Source organism: Medicago truncatula, chromosome 1 (genome assembly GCF_003473485.1).
Source record: "Medicago truncatula cultivar Jemalong A17 chromosome 1, MtrunA17r5.0-ANR, whole genome shotgun sequence".
NCBI classification, from domain to species: domain Eukaryota; kingdom Viridiplantae; phylum Streptophyta; class Magnoliopsida; order Fabales; family Fabaceae; genus Medicago; species Medicago truncatula.
Window position 1 is genome coordinate 19,837,381 of NC_053042.1, and position 12,432 is coordinate 19,849,812.

Sequence of the window (12,432 nt, forward strand, 5' to 3'; positions counted from 1 at the left end):
AAACTTGCAAACCTTTACCCTAAGTATAAGACACTTCAATACCAACATCTTTAGCAAACTAACAAGAATTAAACTTAAATTCCAACAAAATAAAGACACTACATAATAATGATGCTACCTAATCATAATCTTCAGGCGGAATCAAACTGTTGAGAATATCTTCAGTTGATCTCAGCAACGTGACAAACATATTGATCCTCGGGAACATGATGTGCTGCCAAAAAATCGTGAACATGCTCCTCACGTCGTCGTCGTTCGTTAATTCTAGTCGATTGTATTTCACCCTCATTGTGTCTTCGGGGTGGAGTCCTTGGTTGATTTCATCCAGTTGATCCTCGAGACCTTTTTTAACCTGACATTAATATACCGAACCTTGAACATCTGAGGATTTCCACCGTTGAAGCGTATGAAAACCTTGAACAAAGCGGCCATTGTTTCAAATCTACACTATAAAAAATTAAACAATCAATGAAAAACTCATTCAAACATTTCATCAAACACTTGAAATGCAAATTATACATAAACTCTAAAAATCATAACTATAACATGAACATGCAAAAAATTTAACAAAATTAATCAACTTATTTATTTTTATTTTTTTGGTGGTGTCTGGGGTTCGAACCCCGAACTTTGCATATGTTATGCATTGTCCTTATCAACTGAGCTAAGCTCACGTGGACAAAATTAATCAACTTATATCTACTCTTAAAATGAATCATATACCCTTACTTGTAAATCTAGTAAAAAGCTAAAATTATAAAATTAGAAAAACACTAAAATTTAAATTAGCCTAAAACTCATAACTATATAACATAAACATGCAAACATTTTAACAAAATTAATCAACTTATATCTACTTTAAAAATGAATCATAACATGTAAATCTACTCAAAAACTAAAATTATGAAGAAAAAAAAAATAAAAACAACAAAATTTAAATCAACCTAAAATTAATATTATATATAAAAAATAAAAACAATTATAACAACTAAAATGTATGTTAATAGAACTATGATTACTTACTTGTGATTTTTTTGAATAAATTTGGTTGAGATTTTTAGAGAGATTTTGAGAGTAATAATGGATGAGAGAGCTTTTGTCTAAATTTGTATCAGTATCGCATCGGTAGTTAACTACTGCCGGTTCCATCAAGAGTTAATTGCCACCGATTCTTTGCGCATCGGCAATTAACTGTCGCCTATGCATTTCGGTCTTTTTGTGGTGTTTTTCAGCCTTATGTGATATGTTAACTAGGGGTGTCCATGGGTTGGGTCAATCCAGAAAACCCGGTTAAACCCACCCAAAAAACCAAAAAAAATGGGCTGGGTTGGGTAATTGGGTGGGCATGGTTTCTAAAAATGAAAAACCCATAAAAATAAATGGGTTTCGGGTAAAACCAGACTCAAACCCAAAAAACCCACTTACCCAATAATGTTAATATTTTTTATCTTTAATTTCATAGAGTAGAAGAAAGTTATATTTCCAAAACATGCGCATCGTACCCTATATATTGAAAATCAAAACATACTAGAGTTACATATTAATATGTTACACTTTTTGGTTATTTTGATACTAATGTAATTTTATGTTATGCAACTTTAGTTTGTTGCAAGTATTTTATGATGGAGTTTATTATTTGATATTCTATGATGCATAAAATTATAGTAAAATAAGTTAAACATTTTTTTTAAGAAAATTAAAAAGTAGAGTACTATTTTAAAACAAAATTATGAGTACTTGTCATTTAATAATTTAATATTAAAAAAAAATAGAAAAATAAGTTGGGTAACCCATTACCCAATCCAATCCAACCAAAAAATGAGTGGATTTGACAAACCCACCCAAACCGGAGTGCCCTATTTAGTTTGGTTTTGAATTTGTCCAAACCCAACCCAAACCTAGCCATGAACAACCCTAATGTCAACAACAAATTTCTATTTTTAATCTAGATGTGGGCATTAAAAAATACAAAAATGGATTGGGCATCTAGATGTCGCCGATTGTTTTATTAAAGTTTGAATTTTAGTGACACCCCCCACCCAAATTATTAATTTTTTAAACCGTTCCCTAATTCTTTAGTGACATATGAAAAATTTCAAAATTTTATGGTGAAGGTACTAGTGGTATTTTAACCATACCTACAAAATTAGGAAGTATACGCTACTTGAACAAATATTACAATTTGCATGTTTTGGTTGATATGTCTCTGCAAACAATCAGTTCAAAATTTGATTTTTAGGTTGAGATTTTCATTGTTTTTGCACTTTAAAAAATTTATATTAATCGATCCCGCGTCAAAAACAATCATATGGATTCAACACTAAAGATCACGAGCTCAACTTTGATTTGGTTAAGTAGTTATGAGATATTCAAGTACAAAGGAATGATAGTAACACCCTAACCCCGACCAGTATTTTCTAAATAAAAAAAATACAATTAATAACATACATGAGTGTTATACATTTTCATCGTTCAAAAAGTACTTCGATTTAATTAAAAATAGTACATCGGAAATAAGTCCAAAACATAATCACATGATCTTAACAATCAAGCTGAATTCGAACATGAATCTCAAACCAAAGTTTGAAAAATAAAGAGAACCTCAATCTCCAGTGTTACAGAATCCGTGCATTGACACAAAAATAAACTCCCAACGACGATAAAAATTGACGAGAAAGGCTCCACGTCATCCTCCAAGACTCATGGCTCCTAAACTCAACCAAATATGCATGTGGTACCAAACCTACATCTTAGATATTAGTGATATGTTTCAGATTTTATCCAACCCATCTTTAAATACACATCTTCAAATAGACTCAACAATAATGCATAAATGTCACGTAATTACTCGTTTATACACATCATTGACAACTCCTCTTTACACATCGTTGAATATTACATGTCGTTAAATAACTTATCACTATTATCATTTAAAATCTCATCAATTCAATTCATCATCTAAAATATATTATCTCAAACACATTAAAAATTAGTAGAAATAATTTCATTATAACTATCATACCTATAAAAGTCACCAAGAAATTATAGTTTATTATTTTAAGCTAAAATAGTAATGATTCATTGGTGCACATAAATACACGCACAATCCCTTAAAAGAATATACAGACAGCTTATAAACTCCTAATGCAAATTAGCAACAATTTGCAAATAACTATCAATATAGTCAACACATTCACAAATAAATTACTAAACAAATTAAACTAAACAAGATTTAATGGAAAGAGTTTCAACAAGTCTTGGAGTTCGACTCGAAGGAATTCGTTCCAATCTGAAGAGGCAAGATTAAAGGTCTAGACACGTGGAAGAAAATCCAAATCTGTCGAAGACATATAGTTTAGAACCATTGGTTGATCAATTATTTTCTTGTGTATATATACTAGTTTTTCATAGGAAAAAAGAGTTACAAATCATTAACAAAAGTTCTTCACATTTGAATTATCCAACGTAGAGAGAAAAGAGTAACAAAATGTATGTAACATGAGTTGATGAACCATTTATTTATACATGCAATGCAAATTACTTTCTTTTAAGTTTCTTCACTTTTATTTTCAAAGTCTTTGTTTACTTTAAAATCTGCACATTTTGGTGCTTTTTGTCGAATTAGACAGTTATCTTCATCACATTAAAAGTTCATGAACATGATGAACACTCAAAGTTTTCTGGAAATAAAAATGCATAACATTTCCTAGGTCAAGAAGTGCACGTGCTAGATGCTTCTAAATGCTTTGGCCGAATATTTATCTCCAAAATACGGGGAAGGCGGTTTCGGTGCTAAAGGGCAAAGGCACACCCTAAAAAAGGGTCCATAAGCCATTGTGGTGGGCTAGCAAGCCCTTAATAGAACATTGACGGTCCACAACCCCCAAACACGAGTCTTGGGAATAGGCAAAGTGGTTTGAGGTTGTGGTCCACATAGTTTAATCAATGTTGCTAAATTGTCTTATTTGGCCGGACTTCTATTACTTCAACAAAGAAATCTCCCATTGAAAGAGCACCACATGTCTCCTTATAAAACTCATATGGACTTCGTCCACTTTAAGGAGTGAAATGAAGAAATCTCTTATCCCAATCTCCTACAACCCATCGTATCTCACCCTAGCATGTCACAACCCTTCTTTGTTGTTGTATTTCCTACCTCTCACATATGGTTCTAAACAGCCAATGTTAGTAATATAATGGCCACCATTGACACCAACTGATAACATCACGAGATAGTTCTTAAATTCTTGAGCAGCAATCATATTGAACACAAGAAAAGCTGCATACAGTGTATTTTGGAACAAGCCGAGGGTGTTTATCCTCCGACAAATTTAGAGCGAATACACATGATGAATCTCAACAACTTTAGGGAACCTAGAATAAGGCATATTAGTAGAAAGGAGACAACAATAAGGAATGGTGAGAGATATAGCCCGAGAATGTAACACTTTTTCCACTCTTTCTATTCAAATAAAAGCCATTTTTACCATGGTCGATGATGATAGAGAAATGGATATAAGATAAGGCAAGATAGATAGCTTTTTTGGTAAGGAAACGATTGTGTGAGATAGAGGCCATGAACTGAGTGTCGGAAAGGAGGAGAAAATGATTCCAGACAATGTCAGAATCAGCGGTAGAACGGAATGTCTTAGAAACAATGGAGAGTCTATCTGCGTCAATCAGAGTCGTAAAAGTCAGTATATTGGCAGTGCACTCTTACGACTTCGGCGTTGGAGAGAGATTTGAATGGCAAAATGCCTTGGAAAATTATTGACACAAGCGTTACCATCTTTAGGGTTAAGAGAAAAGAATGGAGGCGTTTGAGGAACTACCGGAAGAGTGGATTGCCACATTATTGACTCTAACGACTCGGGTTGACGCACGAAGACTCTCCATTGTTACTAAGACATTAAGTTATGTATTCTGACGATGTCTGAAATCATTTTCTCCTCTTTCCAACACACAATCAATGGCCTCTATCATCTCACACAATCCTTTCCTAACCATAAAGGATATCTATCTTGCCTTATCTCTGATTACCATCACCCTATCATCATGGACCAAAGAAAAAAGGTCATTTATTTAAATAGAAATAATGGAAAAAAGTGTTACATTCTTGCTGCTAGATCTCTCACTATTCCTTATTGTTGTCTCATTCCTACGTACTAATAATATGCCTTATTCTAGGTTCCCTGAAATTGTTGAGATTCTTCATGTGTATTCACATGAAATTCGTGGAAGGATAAACACCCTCACCTTGTCCCAAATTACTCTGTATGCAGAGCTTATCTTGTGTTTAAGAAATGTCCCGTGATGTTATCAATTGGTATCAAAGGTGGCCATTATATTACAAACATTAGCTATTTGGAACCATATGTAAGAGATACCCAATACAACAACAAAGAAGGATTGTGACATGCTAGTGTGAGAAACGACGGGTGGTTGGAAATTCAAATCGGAGATTTCTTCATTTCAGGCCTTAAAGTAGAAGAATTCCATATGAGAGGTTTCGATGAGAGATCTCTTTGTTGAAGGAATAGAAGTCAGGAACAAGAAGACAATTAGGCAACATTGACTAAACTATGCCGAATATTTACCCCACCTTTCCTAAGCTAGCATGACACAATATTTTTAACACAACATTTTTTATGATCTCAAACTTGCATTTAGCACACAGTGGTTTGTTCCTTGTACATTTAACATAGGTCAACTCAATCTATGTGAGTGTGTCTATATTTCAGCGGCAAGTAACCCTAAGTCCAAATATGAAAACAACCACTAAATAAATAAATATAAATATAAGAAGACGAATTAAAGGGCACACCAAGTGGCTCAGCCAAATAACTAAATAAGTTGTCAAAATTATATTGATCTTATCTTAGACAGTAAGAAATTATAATATTTAAATAGAAAAAAGTAAAAAAGAAAACCATACTTACTTGAAAAGTGCCAAACTACCAATGTGATCATAATTCATAGGCGTGCCAATGAAAAGCTATGAGTATTGAAACCTTGACATATGTAGTTATGCTAGTGTCATGGTCTAGGAAAACAAAAAGAGTTACAAAAATATTAGAGTTTGCATTGCTTAATCTAAAAAATAGTTGGGTAAATAAAATATACTACAAATAAATAAAACTGCAGAAATCATGTACAAAGATAACTACAACAAGAAATAAAATTAGGTAGGTGAGATATCATATATATATATAAAGGGTCGAAATTTAAAGCAAGAAAGATGTAAAACAGAATATAAAAACTAGAAAGAAAGAGGAACAGATCAAGAAGCTACCGTTTAATTTAAAGACTATAATCATTCCTACCGTTACTCGCACAAATATGATATTTCAGGGTTTAAGAGATTTAGAAGAAAGAACAAATTAGGGATGAAAAAACAGTGGCAGAACAAATCGATCAAGAAACGACATCAGTATGGATCGCTTGCAAGACGTTGAAGCTGACAGCAAAGGAAGGCCACATGGATGTTATGGCAAATACGGCGTCAGCATGAGTAATTAGGGTTAGGAACAGTGTATATTGACTTCAGACATAGGTTAGCTTTTATATGCTAAGCGTTAGGGTTTTAGAATCCAAAATTATAATCAATATATTTAATAATTACCTCAAAAAAAATATATATATAAGTCGAATAAAAAGGATAAATTTTTCTAAAATTTAAAATTTATAAATTATTAATTTGATTTAGACTTAATGATGGGAATTTTTAGGACCCTCATTTCTAAAACTGGCTTTTATTCCCCCTATTAAAACATTCTTGGGAATTTTTTGGTCCCTCACCCATTTTTTTTGATGTGTCACACTCATTAATGATGGGGCGGTGAGTTGACATCATTGGATTGGAATATTTGTTTTCGAACGGTATTTTGGTTAGCAATTTTATTATTCACGAGCACTTGACGATTATCCTGTGTTTGTCTATCTGCTCTTATTATTGCGCTAAAGCATGTAAGTTATAAAGTTACATGTATAGATGTTTGTGACTTATTGTAACAAATCTTCCTTATCTTTCTCAGTTACACAACAATATTGTAAATGTAATATAAAGGCTAAATTGCATTTTTGGTCCCTTAACTATTTATCCAGTATCACTTTGGTCTCTTAGTTAAAATTCGGTTTATTTTGGTCCTTGAACTTTTCTCTTGTATCTGTTACACTCTTATCATTTTTAATGACACTATCGATATAATATTATTAGAGGAAAATTTGTTTAAGGGTATAATTAGAATAGTGAAAAATCCAAAATCTCCTATTTTCTTTATATTTTTTTTCTAAGATATTGTTTACATTGTAGTGGAGCATTATAATGAGATTTATCTATTTTTTATTAATACTCCCTCTGTTCCTCTTTAAGTGCCGTTTGAGTGCGGATTTAACATTCCTATTTAAGTCATTTTTATTAATACTCCCTTTGTCGATTGCTCTTATTTTTTCAATAAAATTAATTAATAATATATATTTGGAAAACAAAAGTTTGGTTTTTTTAAACAAAATTTGTTTGTTTCTTTTTTAAAACAAAGTTTGCTTCTTGTTATCTTCAAATTGAAACAAATTTTTTTTACCTATAATAATGGTTTCATGAATAGTTAAAATTCTATAAATAAGATGAGTAGTAATTGTTAAAATTTCAAGTGCATAGTTAAAGAATAGAGTGGAAGACTCACTAGAACTGCTGATGGGAGGTGAAGACGGAGAAATAGTTGAAGACTCATTTGACAAGATAGAAGAACAAGAACAAAATGACAATGAAGAAGAAGAAGTTTCATCAAGAGTGTGCAAAAAAATAGATTTTTTTTGGAGAAAAAGATAGTAACTAACAATTGTTTGTTACGAGAGAGATAAAATATTAAATTTATTGGAAAGAGAAAGTTTATGCAAAAAATAACAATTTATTGGTGGATTAAAATGAGGGTATAATAAGACAAAAATGTGCAATAATACACTTCGCTAATTTGGTGTTAATATTTCAAAACGACACTTAAAAAGGAACGGAGGTAGTAATTTACATATTGTTATAAAAAGGATAAAGGAAAAAAAATATTTTAAAAGAAGGGTAAAATTGGAAAGGGAAAAATCCAACACAAACTCATGTATTCTCTTTATATATAGTATTCATGCCCGTCTGTACATTTTTTTTTGGTACAAGGTCTGTACGCTTTTATTACAATAGCTTTTACTAAATTTTGATTAAAACTAATTTAATTTTGATTAAAATTAAAGGTATAGTTAATAGATATTTTTTACTTTTCTACTGTAACAAACTTTACTTAGCTTTTCAATGATACCAACAATATAATAAATATAATATCTTTAAAAAACATTTAGCAAATTTATGGACAAACTCTTAATCATTTTGAGTGGCCACCAACAAAATATATGGACAAATTTACATAAGGGTATAATTGGAAGGAGAAAAAGTCAGTCCAAAACATTCTATATGAATAGTATTTTATATTAGAGAAATTAGTACCCCTTGCCATTGATTTTGTTGTAATTGTGTTAATTATATTGTCATGCATTGATTCTAAACTGTTTTTATGATGTCCTGGATGAATAATGTGCCTTTGATGGCTTGAAAAATGAGATTTTGATGTAAAACACGTTTTCTGGAAAAACTGGGCTGAAGAAACTCGCCATAAGCCAAAAACTCACTAATGGGCAAATTGCTCCAGCAACAATTCGCTATTAGCCAACCTGGGGACGAAATTGAAAGCTTTTCCAAAAGTTGTCATCTCGTTCCTAAGGTCTACAATGGCTTCCGGGGGTCGTTTTTGCAGTCTTTTATACGTTAAAAACCTTTTATAACATCAAGCAATGATGAACATTGCATCTTAAAATCTTTAAAGAAATACATGGGAAATCATTGACAATTCAACGATGAATGACACTTAGAGTTATGACACGAATCATGTACTGGTAGAAGTTAATCTAAGAATGGGAAAACCGTAGAGCCTCGATGTAGATCGTCGAAGAAAAGTATATTATCATGTTGTCTATACATTAGGTACAACCACTACAACATTTTTGAGTTTAGGCCACACTTGACTTGCCCACCGCAAAAAAAGAATGGCTTAAAACAAGAATAAGCCACAAATTTTAAAAGTGTGGCTTAAAAATTACATATACAATACACTTAAAGACTTCCAATCAAATAACAGTGCCCATTACACTATAAACCACAATTTTACCACGGTTCAAAGTTGTGGATATTTGTGGCCACGAAAAGAACCGTGCCCTATTAAAATATCAAAACCCTCTTTACTTTCATTTTTGGCGCTATATGAGTAAAAGTTCCCCCCAAAAAAATTTCAGATTAAAAATAAATATTAATCAATATCAATAAAGATAAAAGAAATAACTTTATAAAAAAAGAAGGAAAAAAGATTGGTCAAACAGATCTAAGTACACAAAGACTCACTTCTTCTCTCGCGAACTCTCTTCCTCTTCTCTCTTCACTGCCGCCAACCTCTCTTCCTCTTCCCTCTTCACTTGCATCCACCATCCTCCATCCTCCAGACCTTCTCTCTTCACTCTATTTGATGCATTCTCTCTCTAGGTAAGTTCTACTTCTCTCAAATTTGAATTTATCTCAAATTTTACAAACCCTAAATTTTCAAAATCCCCAAAAACGTGAAATTGGTGATTAATCTGTTATTGCACGATTTTACAAACTCTAAATTTTAAAAACTCTAAATTTTCAGGCATAGAAACTAACTTTTAGAAATTAATTTAGGGATTTTAGATAGAAACACTAGGATAACACGATTCACGTTGTTGTAACTAAATTTTGGACATTTTATGCATCTATCTGCTTGCTTAAGTGATTAGTAATTTTGTGCATGATAGTATATGAGTTGATTGAAGACACAGTAGATGAGTATTGGAGGAATGGTGTTAGTTAGTGAAGCGTTTGTTTGTTTGTTTCAGTTTTGTTCTTCTGCTACTGGTACACTTTATGTTCTTCTGAAATTAAAATGAACTAATGTCTTTATTATGGTCTTTGACAGGGGTGTATCTATAATGCTCACACATCATTTTAGTCTCTAATATTTTGCACTATATTCTATACTTCTATACCAAATTGTATATGTGAACTAAAATGCAAATAAAATACCAATTAAAAGATATAAAAAAAATTAATAAAAAATTAAAAGATTAAAAAACATTCTTTTTGCATTTATTACGTCTTTATTTTTTGTTTTATTTTTATTAACATAATTTTTTTGATTGTTACAGTTTGGACTCGAAGATTATCTTCAAGAGGAATGAAGCTAGTGGATTTTCCACCTAATACTTGTTTTATGTTTTGGAAATACAAGACTTGGTCGTATTTTATTTTTTGGAATAAAAAACTTAGTTGTTTTTTCTTTTGGAAGACAAGACACTTTGTTGCTATGTTTATTGTGGAACCATGAATTGGTCTTTTGTGGACGTTACTGAATTTTGTTAAAGATGACTTTGTCTTTCCTTGGTTAAATATATATTTTAAGACATTATTACGTTAATTTATGTTTGTTTTTTTAATAATTTTTTAATTATGTTTATTTATTTTAAGAAATATTTATGGAATAAAGGCACAAAAATAAATAGACGATATTGTGGACTAAATATTTATCAAAAGTTTAGTCAACGAATGACTTATATAGCTAAAAATGGCAATAAAGCAATTCTGACTCTAAGGTTAAGGCAACAGTTAAAAGTCAGATGCCACGGTCATAAAAGCGCGGTCTAATGTTCAGGTGACACCTAACCTCAACCAAATGCCAAAAATCCGTGGTTTAAACTAAGCCATAGAACAGTGCCCTATTGAGCCACGGTTACTACAATGTCGTGAGCAAAGGAAATAATCCGTGGCCATAAGGAATGGCCACGGGCGCATAAACCACACTTGGAAAACGGTGCCCAATCCGTGGTGTAAAGCTTTGGCCACGAATATTCTGGCTTTGGCTACACTTTTTAAAGTCTGGCCTAAGTTCAAAAATGTTGTAGCGAAGATAAGTATGTACAAGATCAAGCACCATTGAATAACCGTTTTGCTAGTAGACTACATACTCGTGGTAATCAATCATGTAAGTTAGGTATAAACCTTCTGTGTACGATCAAGACTATAAGTAATATGAACATGTCGTGTCTTTTGATATCCACGTCAGGGGGATATAATATGAACGACTTCCGGACTTCTGTTCTCACTGTCAGACACTTGGGCATCATGTTAGTAATTGTCATTGGTTGTACCTGAGGAAGGAAGGCATTGTCCCTAGAGAAGGTCACTAAGGGTAAGGCGTAGGAACCTTCCAAGAAGCTTGAGTGGGTGCCCATTCCGGAAAATCCCTCCCGTATTGGTTCTTTGAAAGAATTTGCACCTCCTACTGAGCCTCCTATTATGGTTACAGACACAATTAAGGATACAGCTGCAGATTTTGACACAGTTACGAATCCAACAGAATCACAGACACACGTAGTTGCTGATGAAGTTCCTCAAGGGACTATGCCTTTGAGACCGGTGTTAGAATTGAACCATGTAGTGAACGATGACATGCTTTTGGATGTTGAGGAACATGTAAGTTCGATAACTCGGGAGGAGTTGGAGATTCCCCGGATTCAGGACGCACCTGTGACTAATACATCCTTAGTTGCGCATGATGATGTGCAACTATTGACTGTTGATTTGGATTCCTCCGCTTCTGCTAGGGAGGACATGCCGACTCAGCATTTTGTAGCGTACGATGACGTGAAAGCTAACCCCCGTCCCAATCCTCTTGTTGCGATGACGTGCACACCGACTTCTTTATGGATCGGAGTGGGATACCTCGTTCTAGGTTACCATAGTCAGCTGATTTTATGTTTCGGTTTCTTTTTTGCTTTTTTGCTTTTCTTTTGAGTGTTTTGGCCAAGTCCCCCCTCTTGTACATCTTTTCCCATTTTTTTAATAATATTTTCTCTCAGATTGGTGGTTCTTCGGGGTGCCAACCTAGTTGGGAATTCGTCGCTTGCCCTTGATGCCTCACCAATCTCCTGGCTTAGAAAAAAATGTAACAAACACGATATGAATATATATATATATGGTCAAATGCATCTAAAGGTCCTTTAAGTTTTTCGTTTTTCCCAAAGTCGTCCTTTAAGTTTCAAAAGTCCCAAACAAGTCCTTTATGTTTCAAAAGTCCCAAATAAGTCCTTTTAGTTTTCGAATCGTTTCAAACAAGTCGTTTTAGAGGATGATGATGATGATTTAGATGATAGCAACAAAGAGCATTATCCACTATTTGTCATGCCTAAAAAGATGACTAATTTTAAGTGGGTGTTAGGAGCCAGATTTGGTACCAAAAATGAGTTCAAGGAAGCAATTACCAGCTATGTTATCTACAATAGGACTTGTTTGAAACGATTTAAAAACTAAAAGGACTTGTTTGGGAC